Genomic DNA, 19,060 nt, shown 5'->3' with positions numbered 1-19,060 from the left:
ATTTTTTAAACGGCCGTATTTAACACTTCCTCGCTGTTTCTATCCTCAGTGGCACATACAGAAGAACGACCAATCCTCATGCATACATATTATGGATACTTTTAAGTCCGTAATGTTGGTAGACCTGAATATACATGCATATCGACAACTACACAAATGAAGATCAAGGGAAGGAAGATTCTATTACGCCCGCTTGGAGTCACTGCTATCGCGTGCCTCCTGCTGCCAGACGCCAATGTTGTCAGTCGTCCGTCCTATGGGCTCGTAGGCGGACTGCGTGTTTTTTGGTAGGTAGGGGCTCCATGGAGTGTGTTTGAGTGCAGTATGTGTGTTGGGAATAATACCGAATGCTTGCAGGAAAAATTGAGCTAAATATAATTTGTGAGTGATGAAATGTCCATAACTTTAGTTGGATACTACCGAAAGTGTTATAAATCGTGAATATTAGTTTGTGGAATTGCTGGAACAGTGAGGGTTTGTGTAGGGAGATACGAGTATTTATCCCACATTCGCTGTGTGCTGCAATTCGATGATACCGAGTTGTATAGGCTGGTCATGTGGCAGTCTGCCTATTAGACTGAAGAGTTAAATACGAATGTTTATGGTAACGGAACATCAACGAGAAATTGGTCGTTTCAACGTCAAGGATCAGCCTCTTGTAAGTACAATATTTCAAAATATCCCAGATTTTCGTCATAGGGGAGTGCCGGAGAGCGTATATTGAACTAGAGGTATACAATGTAATGACACATTTTTAAATTTATGTATTTCATTTCAAATTAGTTATTTGGTAGAATATTACATTACATTACATCGTATTACATTACGGTTAATGCATTTTTAGGTATTTTAAATAATTTGATTCCAAGTTAAGTTTAGTAAAGGCTATTTTTCTATGGTCCTGTCACAATGACATGTTGCAGGCTAATTGATGTAAGAGCCATGCTATAAATTCTTTCCGACATCTGATTTTTGAAGTTTTAATAATTTCATCCTTCCGATGAATCTCTTAGAATCCATGGGGTGTGTATAGGCAGATAATTACGACTTGAGCCTGCCTTTACGAACGACATACAGTGCTGTTCTGTTAGTCTTTATAACGGAGAACTAACTATGCTGTGCCCGATTTTGGCAGTACTGTAATAATTATAATTTACGGACTACTTTTATCTAATATTGGAACATGATCTTTTTTAAAATATAGTAATCTAGGCGGGTTCAATATCCACTAGTTGCTTTTGTGTAATATCTTTTGACTATTTGAACAGGTACTGCTAAATGATAGGTTAATTACATGTTTACAGATTCTATCTTGTCACTACTTGTATTCATGACAATGGTTTTTGTGGTTTCGTTGGTCGTTAACTGAAAAAAAAAAAAAAATCCTTACCTGAAGTGAACCCTATTATCTGTATATTATAATCACACCACATTTCAAGGTATGGAGTAGATTCATACCATCCGAGAAACGGCGATCTTCAGTTTGTCACCCATTGCTTTCTACTGTATGCCTCGGGAAGATGTCAAATTGTATGCAAACTGGTTATTACATTCTATTTGCGCGTAATCTTAAAATGGTCACAGTTAATTGCGATATTCAGTCTTGATTTCTACTGTTTCTACGAATGATAATATGGATTCTCTCTGTCACTTAACTGACAGCAAACGAAATCGATTACGTTCTAACGCAACACAGGCCTGTTTCCATACCGCCTTTACTCAGCGATGCTGGTTATTTTCCATATATATATCATTGCAAGGTATATGTACCTAATTTATGGAATTAAAAGTAGTTTGACAATTTTCCCGGTTTCGAAGCTGGCTTATGGAAAAATCGCCACTGTACACACCGTGCTGTAGTTGTGGATATGACCAGAAAGGCGCTGCGTGCATTGTAAAGATAATGTGTTACCTTACATTAATATTTATTCTTCAGTAGTGAAGTTGGCATAATTCCTTAAAGTAATTAATTATTTTCACAATTTGGCATACATCCGTGGAAAAAGCCATGCATATCATACGCATTTCGAAAGTAACAATCTTTAAGCACTATTTTTGATATAGGCTACACTAGTATTACAATACCGGTACTCAATTTATACCGTCAAATAAACGATCAGGTCAACGATCACACTACGTATGACCTGTGTATCTACTCGTATTGTAATATATGAAGGCCTTTGTTATTTTGACATGCTCGTCAGTGCTTGCCTTGGATGGTGGTATAGTTACTTTAGAATATGACAGTTCCATCAAAAATTATCTAATTTTCCGTATGTATTGTTGGTCTTGGGAAGTTGTATCCCATTGAGCCAATTCTACTCCCATACTTATGCTAGGCAATGTAACTGGGATTGCTCATGACATTGTCATTCCTTTATTTTGTAAATAGTAGCATGTAAATTTTGTCTATTTTTGTGTGAAGTTTAGTGTTTTTATGGTAGACTCTTTAATGCTGGTTGTTGTAGTAACTTTGATTTGTTCATGCGCGCGGTTGAGTTGCTTCGTACAGCAGAACCAGCCATTTGATCACACCCGATAGAAGTGACAAAAGATAGAGAGCTTGGAAGATCCGTGGTTTACGTAGAATGTCACACTGGCCAAATATATTGCATTACCGCCGAAGCTGTAGGCTGTAATGTTATAGAATAATCTGAATCTGTAAGCTTTGGGCCAAATTTTTGCTAGTTGCCTTACGTCGCACCGACGGGACATGAAATGGCTAGGAGTGGGAAGGAAGCGGTCGTGGCCTTAATTAAGGTACACCCCCAGCATTTGCCTGGTGTAAAAATGGGAAACCACGGAAAACCATTTTCGGGGCTGCCGATAGTCGGGTTCGAACCTACTATCTCCCGAATACTGGATACTGGCCGCACTTAAGCGACTGCAGCTATCGAGCTCGGTTTGGGCAAAATTATAAACATAGCAGAAAGAGAATGTGTACTGTATATGCACCTCGTCGTCGTCATGTGTGTGTGTGATTAACGTGGTTTGAATAAAACAATGGTCGGAATATGTCTAAAATAAGGTTCATGTTTATCATTTCGATCTATTCGTCATCTTTCATTAATATCCAGAGCCACTTTGAAAAGTCTATTTTTACTTAGAGGTGTGGCTAAATGAAGGTAACTTCTGTGTTGATCTTGTATGTCGGTGCTGGATAACACAGAAATTGTCGTCTTTAGAGAAGTTGGTACGCAAGTAGGAAGTGTTCACTACATGTTTGTTTTTATAGCTTATGTCTAGTGATAATCATGTTGCTGCACAAGTATTCAGTCGGTTAATAAGGTATTGACTGTTAGGGTATTATAATTCCTGTGTGGAAAGATAACCGGAAAGCAGCAGTGTTGTTTTGCTTGCTGTAAACGATCGAGAAATCTGATATTACTTGCTTTGGTTATGTAGTGATGAATTCATCTCTCAAGTGTGGGTGAGTTAGCACGATGGAATTCTAAACCTGGCCGGCGCGCTCTTTGTGAGCTCCTTCCTGCTCTTGTGATAAAACGGCCTCTCTCCTCAGTGGCGGTCTCCGTAACCTTGGCGGACTCAAACAAGTCCCTTTTATGTTCTCTAGCAACAATTCCCAAACAGTGGTCCGCGGACCCCTGGGGGGCCGTGACGATAATCTGAGGGGTCCGCAATAATAATGTAAGTTATAAGTATTTGACGAGTGAAATTGTATACACACAATTCATAGACCATTATACTAAATTTAGGGACTATGTCTTCACTGTTGTATAATATAACTTACATACAGTATATGTAACTCTTAATTTGGCTGATGGATAGTACAGGTTAGCAGCGGGGAAAAAACGTACAAGGCAGTGTAAGTGATGTAATTGTGAGACACTTGGAATTGCTAGTATCCACACTCAGACCATATTTTCCGCCTCTGAGATAATCTCGTGGGTCAGACATCTCTTCTTTGAAACTGAACATCAATTGCCCTAACTCGAGCAAGATCAACTAGCCGAAGTATCTTAAGCAGAGAGAAAATTAAAAATAAATTGAAATGATAATGCGTGCAGAATCAGATAGTGGCATATTCGGCTCCAGGAAGTGCCACGAACGTATCACAACTCTACGTCTCCGATTTTTGGGTCCATGACATGCCCTATACCCTACAATTTCTAGAAAGGAAATACTGCGTTTCGTGCCTTTCATGACAACATACATGTTTGAGTGTACCTTTCCTGCTCTCACACAAATGAAAACGCAGTACAGAAACAGAGCTACGAATAGTGTAGAGGCTGATCTTCGGCTTCCAGTGACTACGCTTGTAAAACGTTTGGACTCTTGAAAACAGTACCATCCGTCCCATTGATCCAACAACCGCAATATGAGAATTTTTAAGAAGTTTCCGTATCCAGACTGTTGTAATTATTAGCCAAGTGTCACATTGTTTAATAATGTCTCTGCATTTATGTAAATGAAGTTAAATGATCAAATAAAGTTATTAGTCCTAAATTATAGGAATAAAATCAAATATGGTATCAATAAATTTTTTGTTTTGTTTACTGAATGCAGTATTATGTTGTGTGGCTAAGTCATTGGACACGCATGCGATATGCTCTGGGGGCCTCAGAGACAAAATGTTTGGGGAACCCTGCTCTTGGAATTCATGACTGAGGAAGTTATTACTTTTAAGGTAGCCGTGTAGGATCTGTCTTCGTATTTTAGTCTTCAGCGATCATGTTTGCGTGGCTTTGGAAGGGCTTCTATTACACTAGCCAGCAAAAAAAAAAAAAAAAAAAAAAAAAAAAAAAAAAAAAAAAAAAAAAAAAAAATTGTGCGGTAAAAACGAAAATAGGTGGGTTTTGTTAATTTCTTAACGCAGAATTCGAGAAAAAAATTAGTTTTGGCGTATCACGCCCGGTTTAGTGGCAATTTTACAAAATGTTATTTTGTTCTTACGTAAAATTGTTTATACTTAGTATTGATTAAATTTGATGTATTAATGTAAATTTCAGCTTGCAAAACGTAATCATATTTTGCTTCCATTAAATACACATAAATGCTGCTTTGTATGCAAGTAGATGGCTTGTATTATATATTTAATGTATATTGAAATTCGTGAAACTGAAGCGTACCTTGAATAAAAATTACATGGTTAAACATACATAGTTCTTTTACTTACATTATGTGCAGGTTAGATTCACACCTCCGTCTTTTACCGTTTTCCGTGGAATTTCCGGGTTTTTGAAGTTCCCGAATAATCACTACAAGGGTCGTCTCGTTCAAGCGACCAACAGTAATCGGCCATCATATTCACATCCCAACGTCTCTGATAGCGTCGTTCTGCATCTTTGAGATCCTGGTGAAACCTTTCCATCTTGTTCTTCACTGACAGCTCCTAAATTTGGAGGGAAATAATCCAGATGCGAAGCTAAGAAATGAAGCTTAAGGCTCATATTACAACTGAGTTCCTGAAACTTTACCAATATTTTCCTTACAATTTATTTGTACTGCGGGTCCTTAATGTTGCCAAGAGGAATTTGGTCACTACATCTCTGAATGCGTTCCATGCCTCTTTCTCAATTTTGGTCATCGTGTCCGTGAATTTTTTTCCTTCATCAGTTTACGCGCCTTCTTTGATTTTTGCATCTGATAATGAGGGAAATTTAGTGGATAAATATTGGAAGCATAGGCTACTTTTACCTAATGCCTTGACATACTGTTTCATCAGTCCTAATTTGATGTGCAAGGGTGGAAGTAGAACTTTTTCACGGTCAATAAGACTTACATTCAAGACACTTTTGGATCCTGGTTGTAGTTGTTTTCCTATCTGGCCAATTCACTGTATCTCAGTGTTTATCCCATGCCCTGCTATCCCATTCACATAGGAAACAGGGAAATTTTGTATAGCCTTTTTGTTGTCCCAGCAACAATCCAATGATCTTTAAATCACCGCAAATTTGCCATCCATGCTCGTGATATTTAAATTTTTCAAGCACCAACTTTAAGGTCTCGTATGTTTCAGACATTTTTGTGGAGTGTGCAAGTAGTACGGATGCCAGAAAATTTGTATTATGAAGCAAAACAGCCTTTAAACTTCTTTTGGAAGAGTCAATAAAAACACGCCAGTTACTAGGATCATAATCTTTCTCTCCCAATTGACGTAGAAGATTTGAAACATCCATACAAAATAAAAGTTCATCTTCGTGAGTATAATACTTTCGGACGGTTATCTTTGCAAGGAAACTGCTTTATCAGTCCATCATAAACATCGATAAGGGCTGGGGCTTTTAACACATCTGTTTATTCAAGTGGTCTAAGATGAAAGACAAACGCTCAACTGTCTTATCTTCATTCTTGCATACCTCGCAGTCTATTGCGTATCTGTTATGAATTTACCAGGAAACCCCCAACTACAAAATGAAAACTTAGACAGCAATAAACCTATAATAAAATGCAAACAATAACAAATCAAATCACATAATTGTATTCTAAAAAAAGTTGCGCGAGGACATCTCTCAACATTACATCTTACGAATTCATGCAGATACTAAAACACTGAATTGCGTCGGAACTAGACGTGATAGGAAAAAAATAGCATCATTTTCGGAATCAGGGCAGCGATTTTCATAAGAATTACATATTTTCTTTTTTACCGCAAAATCATGTTGGCTAGTGTTACCACTCCAATATGGAATTTTTCTGTGATTATTTTTGTGTTCTAAATAAATATACCTGAATTCGATGCACGCGATGACTGGTCGCCCCATGCAATTTAGAACCTGTGTCCCAGTTATAGCATCGGTGCAACTACAGTGAAACTCCGATAATATATACCCGCTTACTACACTGATCCGCATAATACGCATGTTATTATCAGCTCCTTTCACATCTCATTCGAAAATTACCCCGTATATTGCTCTTGAATCCCGCCTATGACACTTCACTCGTTGAATATTTTCAGTAATGTTTGGAAGGAAAGTGAAAATTTCGTTACTTTTTCCCCCCCTTATTTCCCCCTTTATTTGCTGTTTTTACGAAGCACTGGTTCCAGTACCTCCGCTCTTCAAGCCTATACAATACCGCGACCGCTGTTTTCTTAGCACTCACATTCCTTAGTTGTGGAAAATTTAGCTATAGTCAGTTTCACGTTGCTGTGCCTAATACGACTACTAGAATTTAGAATGGACAGGAAGCTATTATTATTTGAAGGCTAGACTGGTTTCGTACCTCAAGTTCTCGTACGAAGACGTAGGGTCCATGAAGATACAATATCTAGAATATCATTCTGGATTATACAAAAAATCGGCTGTTCTGAATAATATGAATTGTGAATCATATCAGAATGTAGGCAATTAAGGTGTCATTCGAATAGTATGAATCGTTGCAGGTAACAGATTACAATTTCAATTACGAGAAAGTATTCCTGGTTCTAATGCTCATTTCTTCTGTCGTACGGGAAATAGTGAAACTTAAGTCCTTTGTCGTCCAACTTGGAAATTAAACCATTAACTTCATTACATCGAATCCTGGTTCTTTGTGGGAGGACATTTTTTCGTACTCTCCAGGAATCCGTTCTTACTCATTCGTAGCCCCGAATGAACTGATTGGTAATGAACAAACCCTCCTACTGTATGTGAAATATTTTAGCTTAGAACTTTGGCTGGTAGGGCTCTGTCATCTAAGGTGCAATACTGTGTGAATATTGTCAAGGCATTCTCGCTCTTCATAATGTATGTGCTGCGGGTCAGTATATCTCCAAAATATTATCACATCGGAGGTTTTGTCCCGGCAACGATGATTTACTCTGTGAATAAAGAAGCGTAGGCTTATTTCGAAGTACGGGTATTAGAAGTCAGTGCAGAGGAGGGAACTTGACATGTCACGGCCGTCTGGGTATGCTTAAGCTGCCCACGTTTACTGACGTCACATGCATAAGCTGTACGACCCACTGAGTGCCACAGTTAATTTTGAATTACCTTACCTGTTCTGGCTCATCTCAATTCGCAAGAATTTGTATTGTTGAGTATATGATGTGCAAGGCTACTGTACTTTAATACTTTAATGCTGGGATGTGGTTGCACAATTTGTTATGCAGTTGTCAGTAAGATCACTTTTAAATCAGGGAAAAGTTCATTCCGTGTATTAATGATTAAACTTTTCTTTGAAGGGACCTACCGGTTGGGAATATAACTCCTACGTTTTAGAATTCATTGCTCATCATGCATTTGTGGGCATCACCAGCTCATGAACCATTTCTGAGTTAGCCCAGAACTGCTGAAGGTATCAAACAAATGTAATAAATAGGGAAAGGATTTTAAGGTGGAAATTATGGTCGGAAAAGGGGGTGGGAAGGTTCTGAAAATACATACGAAAAGGGGTTGATGATCTCACGTTATTGAAGTTTAAGATATTTACATGAACTTATCTCATTTACTGGGTTCTAATAATTAATAAACTTGTTATATTGGATTGCACACAGCATTTCAATGTTTTTGACAGTAAGTCGCTGGCTTTGATTTCAGTAGATCCTTAGAGAGAAACTCCGCTCGACATGTACATAAACCAGTGGACCATGTCTTGTCAGCACTCATAAAGGGACTTAAGAGTCACAAAGGTTTCCACATATTAATGTTATTGTTCTTCAAATTTTATTCGAACTTGTCTTCAGCAAATCCATCAAGGTTCTCCCTAACACTCCTCAACTAATTTCAAACTCTGAATCTCATCAGACAAATACTTGTAGCCATGAACCGCAAGAAGTTCCAACTCTAGGACTTGGTTGTTAAGTAATTATTGGGCCTGCTTTAATGACTGCTGCGTCCATCGAGTCTAGGACACGTATGGAGCACTTGATTTTACCGAAGTTTTCGCCCAAGGAAACTGCGTATCCTATTCAAGTACCCCCCCTCTCCCCCCATATTGTAGTGACACGAAACTGGAAGATGGAGCCCATTCACTTATTAGTATAAAATTTTACGACTGGGAGCCTTTTTACGAGAATCTTCTTCAGAGCAGCAATGAAGTTATTTACCCTTCTGTAATTATCCCTGATATGGGCCTATTCACAGACACGGTGTAGTCCGTGGTCAATACATGTCACGTGGCTGAGTTTGGGGTACATGCCCTCCAGTTGTTGGAAAGCCGAAAGCATGTAGTGTGATTGATCAGTCATTGCATTATTGTGCAGGCATTTATCTTTTCGAGTTGATACGTTTTAAATAGCAGGTTTCACCCATTCATCAGATAATGGAAATACCATAACATTTAAAATATGTCTTGGCAGGACGTAAGTTGTTTCATCTAAAATGAATTCCACTTGATGTTTGACGACCACCTCTTCTATTTTCTGGAAGACTTTCTCATAAGCTGGCTGTATGTAAATTTTTCTCAGTGTGCTCTTATCTGGTGGCGACTTTTGCGTGTACTTCTCAAGCAATGATTTGAATGCAGGGTTGTTTAGTTTGTGGACTGGAATTCCTGACTGGATTAATGCCATGACAAGATCTGCACTGAACTCTCGCAATGAACGCTGCTTTTTGGATCCTGAAGCGAAGGTGTGTATCGAAGTAGTTTGTTTAGGTTACGACTTGTGAAGTTCAATGTTCTTTACATGTTTGCTGTACTGGATGTGCTGGCTTACTTTTGTTAATTGGCGCTTGCCATTGATTGCAAAATTTACTTCCCAGTCGGCACGTGGAAGAATGTTGCTATCTTGAATTCAACTGAAAGTGCATACTTCTTCTGCTTCTTAACCTTAGGCATAATTTTGTGTTGGGAAAAATACGTTCTGGTTCGAACTGGTAAAACACTAACACGGTCAAGAAGAGAGTACACAGACGATGAGTGGAACCATTTAATTCATGCCAAGACTAACTGAACTTGGTTTAAACTGTTGCAGCATCATTTTGTTTTTACGTAATGTGATTCCACTGCTGCAGGTTGGCCATCCTTGCTGGAATGTGAATTACTGGTGGTTTCCATAAATTATGTTTTAATATTTATTTATTGACTGTTGTTGTCTTCTGATTAAACCAAATTTTAAAAATCTGTTCAAGAAGAGGAAAAAGATTCTGTCTAGTCTTTTAAGAACGCAGACACAAATTGGGGTAAAAGGTACTAAAGCGTGAAATAGAAGTGAAAAGGTGGCAAAATGTAGTACTAAAAAAAAGTTCAACAGATTTTGTTTATTTATCTTCATTTCATGTCAGCAGATACATACATTGACTTATCTGTATATAAAAAAGCTATATTTTCGGGAAGGTGCTGCAGATTAAAATCCTTTCACTAGTAATAAAAAATTGCGTACACAATTGGTAGAAAAATGAAACATGCATACAGACAGATCAGAAAATCGTAAAGAGATTTAAGAAAAGAAAATACATGATTGAACTGAAAGTCTGACTCCGTGGCTGAATGGTCAGCGTAGTGAACTTCGGTTCGTAGGGCCGCGAGTTCGATTCTCTGTCGGAGTGGGAATTTTAACCACGTTTGGTTAAATTCTGTAGCTCGGGGCTGGGTGTTTGTGATAGTTTTAATACACATCCTCGTTTACACACAACGTAGCACTCTAGGCTTAATAAACCTTAGTGTCGACCTTAGGTAACTGGGAAAAGGTCAGGAAAAAACAATGTTGTCTCTCATTCCATGACGTGGTTATCAGGCTCGCATACTTGGTGAGAATGTTTATTTCTTGATTATGCTAATTTTACTCTTTTATAATAGATCCAGCAGTCAGATTCGAGAGTGATAAGACACTACCTGTACAGCCTATCTCAATATCATGTATTCAAGAACCTTGAAGTCGTGGGACTTACGGCCGAAACCTTACGCACGATTACTTCTTTCCTGGGTGGAATAGCTAAGTTGGTAGAATGCTGGCCGTCTGAGCCTAGCTTGGCATGTTCGAACCTGGCTCATTTCGGTGGTATTTGAAGGTGCTTAAATGCTTCAGACTCGTGCTGGTAGATTTTCTGGCACGCAAAAGAACTCCTTCTGGACAAAATTCCGGCGCTTCGGCGTCTTCGAAAACTATAAAGTAGTTAGTGGGATGTAAAACCAATATCATTATTATTGGGAACTAGCACATCCGTGTGTTTTGTTCATTTGTTTGGAAATTATCGTTAGAATAGGATGGAAACTATGAAGTATTGTAAGTTACTGGTTGTTCATACAGAGAGACCAGGCTTGGAATTTTTGGTATTGCACCTTGATTCTCTTTCGCTATTAAAATGCCCAAGTTAGCTTGTCTTGCAAAGAAAACGTAAAACGAACATCCCTAACTTTAAGTTGCACCTTTTTTTCCTTAGTCAGCACCTTTTCCCACTTGTTTATTACTTTTTGGTCTCCTTTGGCGCATTTTATTCCTAAAGAAATTAATCAAGAAAAACGTTTCGTCTGTAAAGCTTGGTTCTGTGCCGTTCCTCATTTCGCCGCTAGGATTGTAGGCTCCCTATACTTTACTGATCAGGAGCATAAGTACGAATCTGGTGATTATTGAACCAGCACCTCTATCAGCTTGCCGCCCTTCGTCAGTATCTGCTGGCATTGCTTGTATTGCGTAGGTGACTGTGTGTGGAGTCTGCCATTTCCTAAGCTGCCAGTATTAATATCAAGTATGCTGAAATATAAAATGAACGCTGAGAAAATACGTGATAGTGCTAAGTAGTTTATTTCAGATGGTATTTAGAGCGACGGGTCTGTTCTGAGGTGCAATATTTGTGATATATCACTAACAAATATTGATTAAAAAGCACCAACGTAATCATTTTATGCAGCATACAGCTAGTGCAAAACATGTGAAAAATAAGGAACTACATTGTAGTAAGGGTTCAGTGCGACAACAATCCATTGGCGAACCAGTGGCTTCTTCAAATTCAAGAAATATATACATAACATTTTACTGGAACAGCAAAGATATTTGTGGCCTGTGGTATTTCTCTTTCCAAGCTTAACAACCATTATTATGAAAACATATTTGTTGAAATATACTGGAAAGTCTGTTCCAGATGAAAGCATTCTTTTTTAGTAACCCCTTTATGAAAGAAATTTAACTGCATATAAATATTCATCTTTTAGTGCTTCACAAACTCGATGCAATGCAGGTCGTGTGCTTTAGATTACAGTACATAGGTTTCAGGTTGGCAAATGACGATAACTTGTAAAGTTTTTTTCTTCTGCGTCGCACTGACACAGATAGGTCTTATGGCGACGAAGGAACAGTAAAGGCCTAAGAATGGGAAGGAAGCGGCCGTGGCCTTCAGGTACAGCGCCAGCATTTGCCTGGTGTGAAAACGGGAAGCCACGGAAAGCCATCTTGAAGGCTGCCGACAGCGGGATTCGAACCCACTGTCACCCGGATACGAGCTCACAGCTTTGCGCCCCTAACCGCACGGCCAACTCGCCCGGTGTGTAAAGTAAGTACTAGCCACACTCGATCATATTGTATTCCTTTAAGGCACAATAAATTATATGCATCAAAACTTTGGATCACACTCGCAGTGTTGGTTTAATTCAACAGCATGAGTTTCACTTGCTGTACATTTAGGGGTGCTTTTAGAATATATCTGTTTTGCCTGTCACTGGTTTCATCAAGTGGAAAATATACCGATTTTCATCTATTACTTGCCTGATCTGTTGTCATTTTTCTTCATGCAGAGGCTGAGTTTTATTAGTTACATTTGTCGAAGAACTTTATTCGGAGATACGTAGAAATACAACAGATTAGTGGACAGCGAAAACTAGAAAAATGAAAAGAAAACCTGAAAATCGGGCACCTATTGATCCAAACGATAACTGAGAATTAATCCACACGATCCGTGGAAAATCCGACCTTCAACAAGTAGAATTCCAGATTTACATTTAATTAAGGTTATCCACCAGTCAATTACCCTGTCGGATATGGGAACACCCGCCTAATGGACCCTTAATTGAACCAAATTGACTATCAGTTGCTTTGGATAGGTTGCGAAATACTGCTGGAAAGAATGGTGTTCACTACAAGTTAACAGCAGCAGTCATGATTAAAAATGAAATTCCACCATGTAGTGTCATCTCGTGACACCCTTAAGTTATGGAATAATCCCGATGCTGAAACTTGCATCACCCAAACAGCCGTTCAGAAAGATCCAACAACTCGATCCGAGAGAATCTTACGTTACGTCGTTCTGAAGGAACAAAACTGCGAAATGCAGGAAACACTTATTCATCATGCATTTAGAAGAAATGCCAAACACTGAAGTTACAGAAAAAGTGGTAAATCACTTGAAAAATATTCTTATAAAACCAACTTTCAGGTTACAGACGGTTACGTTAAGTTTAATAAAATTACAAGTCCACATGGTAAAATAAATCAAAAATACCAAAACAGACTAGGGAATTCTTTCCTTTACAACTCCGAATACCATTACAGATCCATCTACTTATTGTTTGTCCCAACAAACTAACTACCAAGTTATTGATCGACCACAGTCAACTATTATAAAAATGAAATAACGAAAAATCGAAAATAAAATATATATTCCCGGCTGACGAACCGAACCCGCATTCGTAACTCAAGTCTCGCATAAATAAGCTAAGTGTCAACACGCACACTGACAAAGCAATCGGACGTCCGAACGACAAAACAATTAAGTCCGTAACTAAAATACTGTAAAATACTGAAGTTCAATGAACTCAAACGCGCATGGCAAACAGCAGTAAATACTCAATCACCATTAGCTCAGTATCCAATGTTGGACAACCCTCACGTTCATGCCCCTAGTGGTTCCATAATCTTAGGTAAACACCTTCCAGCTGGTAAGGGCTGTGCCGAAACATGGCCTCAATATTACTTCGCTAACACTCTACGCATTGCATACACTACTGCAGACACTACCATCGTTCAAGTCACTTCGCCAAAACACCTAATCTAAGACTTCCATTTTCACACCAGGGAAATACTGGGGCTGTACCTTAATTAAGGCCACGGCCGCTTCCTTCCAACTCCTAGGCCTTTCCTATCCCATCGTCGCCATAAGACCTATCTGTGTCGGTGCGACGTAAAGCCCGTAGCAAAAAAAAATCTAAGACTTGAATATATACAGACGACACCCTAAACCTATCGTCGAGCCTGCATAATGTCTACACATACTAACATCTATGTACACACACACCTTCCTAAACCTATCGTTGAGCGTAAATTGGGACGTCTCATCATCAGTATACTCCTATGATAACATGTAACGTCCTAAATTTATCGTCGAGCGGAAACTGGGACGTCTGTGCATCCTCTAGAATGTCAGGCGAAATCGTAACTTAAAACACACTCTTTGATATTTAGCTGGAAGCCTTGTCGGAACTATAGCACACAGTGAAGCGAATCTTGCCACAGAATGAACGCAAGTCGGGAAATGCAACTAAGTCCCTATCTTGTCAATAAACGTGAAATTGAAAATAAATAACGCGTGGCAAACAATCCACAACTCAAACACGATCTCGACATACGCAATGAAGTTTGGAAAAATAATAATGAATTTCAGCACACGTCTAACATTCCATGAATATAGCCAAACGGTAATCATCACCATCGCAAAAATCCACACTATAATTCTAGGGTGAGGCCCAAAATCGCCTACCATATCACTATTCCAAACATCCGTATCCATAAACAATCCAGTGAAGCGAAATTCATTGAATCTACACAGCCAAACTATTGCTTTATTAACGTCCAATATCTCATCCCACAATGTTTCCGAATTAATGATAAATTTATAGTCTCGTAATATATGAAATTTACTGAATGGAAACTTGTTATAACAGTCAACTAACACCAACCGTGTATTCAGAATGCTCTTCTATCCTTGAGGTCGCATACTATAATATTCATTATGCTGACTTTACATAAATCGCCAATTGGACTTAACTGCCAAGAGCTATAACCTTCTACAGAAATTGTTTTCACTGGGAGATCTTGACTTGAAATCATAATGTGCTTCACAAAGCACTCATTTCGAACCAACCTTAACCCGGTCAGCTGTTCCGGATTGTTAGCGGAATCTCAATACAGCCTGCCTCAGAAATATCACATTTAATTTACAGCCTGTCTCAAAAGTTCTTCGCCATCAACAAATATAGCCTGTCTCAAAAATTCACCTCCATCGCCTATCGTCACGGCGGCATTACTCATTAAATGCAGGTTTCCTACGCCTTCAACATCTACACAACTATTCTCTCAACATATCGTTCCGGCACAATCCATCTCTTCCTGTTTAAAAACTTTTCACCTCAATACTCCCGTGACGAACAATTTTATAATGATCTATTCATTTTTTTTGGTAGCGCCCTACCCTAGGCACTCCAGTATATAATGCACAACTTCGCGAAGAAATATATATGAATTGTACCTTAAAATCCTTTTAGAAGAGAGATGTGTTCATTACCAATGCCAGGGACCCCACAAACCCGCCCAAAAATGTATGTTTATTTTTATAACAGAACGGAAGTTTTCACGCGCCATCGACCATTAGCCGGCCAGCTACGAACACGGCCATTGGCCGACATGACGTCATTCCCATAATTCGTAACTCGCTGGTTCCGTTACCAACCCGCGCAGAATAAAAACGCAGCAAGAAACGCACCAAGAAAAATATGTAATTTAGTAGCTGTAACCTATCTTTCCAAATCCAGGCCAAGCTCTGTCATGAGAACAGTGACCCCCTTCGGAGGCCACCCTCCCTTCGAGAGGTTCTTAACTATCGCCGCGGCGCATACTGCCCGCACGGCAGGGGAAAAAAGTAATTTAGTAGCTGTAACCTATCATTGCAAATCTAGGCCGAGCTCTGTCATGAGAACAGTGGCCCCCTTCGGAGGCCACACTCCCTTCGAGAGGCTCTTAACTATCGCCGCGGCGCATACTGCCCGCACGGCAAGGAAAAAAGTAATTTAGTGGTTGTAACCTAAAACAAAGTTCGCAACAGTCCGCTGGACATTTCCTTAACAGTTGGCAACAATTTGGAGATCTCTGGCAGATCGTAAAGGACGCTTCTATCGGCAATCCCGTGAACTAAAAATAAGAGCATCACCGGCCGCGGAGCTTCCGTGTACAGCAAGCGGAGTGAGTGGAGTGCCTACACTAGGGCTATGTTTTTTTTTCACTAAAATTTTTGGACCTCAAGAATACAATAACACACCGTGATTTCCAATATCACCGACAACACGGTGTCACAAAACTTACCTTCCCACGAATAAATAGAACTTGATCAGACTCCACTGGATTTCGAGACGAATGCAAATCTTACTCAACATATCTCTTAAATACACGTTTAACATAGAACATTTTTTCTTGGCTCAGTCCGGTGATATTTGAAGGTGGTCAGATACGACAGCCCCGTGTCGGTAGATTTACTGGCACGTAAAGGAACTCCTGAGGGACTAAATTCCGGCACCTCGGCGTCTCCGAAGACCGTAAAAGTAGTTAGTGGGACGTAAATCAAATAACATTATTATTATTATTATTATTATTATTATTATTATTATTATTATTATTAGAAAAAATGTTCCTGTTGTAATTATTATTATTATTATTATTATTATTATTATTATTTCGACAAAATTTTTCTGAACTCATACGATATTCGAAATTATTGCATTCACCATGACTACGTTATCGTTGTCACCTTTCTACTTTACTCAGTTTGAACACTATCTCACCGACCTCGATAGCTGCAGTCGCTTAAGTGCGGCCAGTATCCAGTATTCGGGAGATAGTGGGTTCGAACCCCACTGTCAGCAGCCCTGAAGATGGTTTTCCGTGGTTTCCCATTTTCACACCTTAATTAAGGCCACGGCCGCTTCCCTTCCCTTTCCTGGCCCATCGTCGCCGTAAGACCTATCTGTGTCGGTGCGACGTAAAGCCAATAGTAAAAAAGCACTATCTCAAAGAATGTTAGCACATTATTTAAAATTCGCATTTTTACAGTTTCTCGACGTAATTTCACTGCCCTGAAGAGTTTCACACGACGACCAGAAATATAACACATTCGCCTGATCATTATTAAATATGAATTCGACACACGCACTAAAAAAATTTATTGGGACAAACAAATTCTATACTACAACATTAATACAAAACATAGACACAGACCTGTAATCGTAGTCATCCTGGAGATTTCGGTCACATTTAGCCAGCTGCCCTCTTATTTAGCCGTTCATGGCTACATTAGACATCACCTTCTGATATGCAGTATATAACTTAAAATACACAGATTTTACACTCGTTATCGATTAACACCACAAATGACGCACTTTCTTCGCGTTTTAACATGCGACGAGCATCCTTCTCAACTGGCGACTGCCACCGTTTTCCCAGGACTCTGCTTTCGTCCAACCTAATGCTGGGCAGGTGTTTCAAATAGATAACAAAAATCAGACCTCACTGGCTTGCCTCCAGACTCCCTTTGACAATATCAAACGCACACAATTGTAATACGGAGAGAAAATCAGCTACGTATTTTAAACAGATATCCAAGCCTTCACAATTTTCATCGGCGGAAGCTCAGGAAAATTTCTATCACCTTCCATTTAATACTCTACTTGAAGCATTAACACGAATATATAACAAATTATTTTGAGAACTAAATCCCGCACCTTCTTGCAGACGAGCCACGTGGGTTTCACCATCCAGACCTCCAGATAGAATGAATAAAAAGTAGGTGGAGGGGATTTCTTATATACCCTCTGAGAGGACGCCACCCTCACCATGAAGCTCGATGGTGCAATCTGCTAATTCCACATCCACTGGACCAATTTTCTTGAAATTTATTCCATAAATTCGGACAGACTTATAATTCATTATGGTGTTAATTTTATATTTTTCCCATACTTCCAACGGGCGTAATGAATTTATTTCTGACATGTCGTTTCGCGGTCTTTCTTCAGAAAATGACCTCGACACGTGTCGCAAATCCGCGAGTAGGACGCCAACTTTCCTCCAGGCTTAACTGCATTTATATTTACCCTGGGTATTCTATCTTCACGTAAGGTTTATTAATAATTTAGATTCTTTATTCCTGGATTTACCATGTCGCCAAAGTCTCTCGTTATGACGGATTTTCCGAAATCTATCATTTATTCAGTACTCGAGGTCAACCGAAGTATCCCGGCATTTCACGAGAGGGCGGCTCGCTTGGAATGGTGAGTTCTGTTCCCACGAGAGAGCGAGGCTCTTGAAATAAAAACATGGCTACTCTCAAAAAAGTTATTTGTAGCAGAAATAAATATCTGGAATTATTTTTCATCGTATCGTAGAATTATGGGTTTCATCGAGATAGGTTCAATTGTGGTTTAGGTCAGTAGCACTTGAGGGTTTTTAAATGGGGCAGCTCCTTGCCGGTGGTTTCAGCTGTGCTGCCTTCTCTTACCCCTCCCCAAGCGGTTTAGTTTACACTGACCAACACCACGATTAATAATAATAATAACCCGATGACGTTGGCTGATTAAAATTCTGCTTTCGAGAGAGAACGATCACGTAGCGAAAATCAGATAACATCAAAAAAACCTCAAATACCTGGGTTGTCAGATGTATCTGCCAGAGTGCTAGTTCAAACTGCTCTCAGAACTTAACAGCATATATTAAGTTACTAAGAATGCAGGAACAACGACATTAATTGCCAGACAAGAATAACAAAAGAACGCATTCCTTATTTCACATCTGCACAGCCAGTGAGCGTGCTTATAACGTGACGGACCGAATTTCCAAGTTCATGTATTTTCGTTATAACTTTTCTGTTCTTGTGCAATATTTAAATTCGACCGATGAGGCCCTAACTTCCTTAATTCTAGCGTATGTTCGAAACTTAAAATTCCCTCCACTACTTAAAATGCTACTTACAGATTTAATCTTCTAAAGAGAAAACGTCGTGCTTGCTAAACGGCTGCCACGGTCTGTAGGTCTTTGCCATATCTTTGAAAATAGAAAAGCGAAATGTTTACAGCCAAAATAGTAAAGATAACGTTGTATAACTGAATAGCACACCACCATCGACTTCGCTTCATTTGTACATCCCTTAATGTAATCACTTAGAGTGAAATTAGGTTAAGTGTTTTTGAAATGGTATCGGGGCGCCGG

At 39.2% G+C, this 19,060-nt stretch overlaps 1 protein-coding gene across 1 annotated transcript in view; it reads left to right on the top strand.

Annotated features, from left to right (window-relative positions):
- The first annotated feature begins 263 nt into the window (after nt 1-263).
- rut (rutabaga) overlaps nt 264-19,060 on the top strand; it is a 1,268,721-nt gene continuing 1,249,924 nt past the window's right edge. The window contains exon 1 of the mRNA XM_068226417.1: nt 264-658. The gene's annotated coding sequence lies outside the window, so the exon portion shown is untranslated. The remainder of the gene's footprint in view (nt 659-19,060) is intronic.

Source organism: Anabrus simplex, chromosome 2, assembly GCF_040414725.1.
Source record: "Anabrus simplex isolate iqAnaSimp1 chromosome 2, ASM4041472v1, whole genome shotgun sequence".
Classification (NCBI taxonomy): Eukaryota; Metazoa; Arthropoda; class Insecta; order Orthoptera; family Tettigoniidae; genus Anabrus; species Anabrus simplex.
This window is presented reverse-complemented; position numbering and strand designations above follow the sequence as displayed.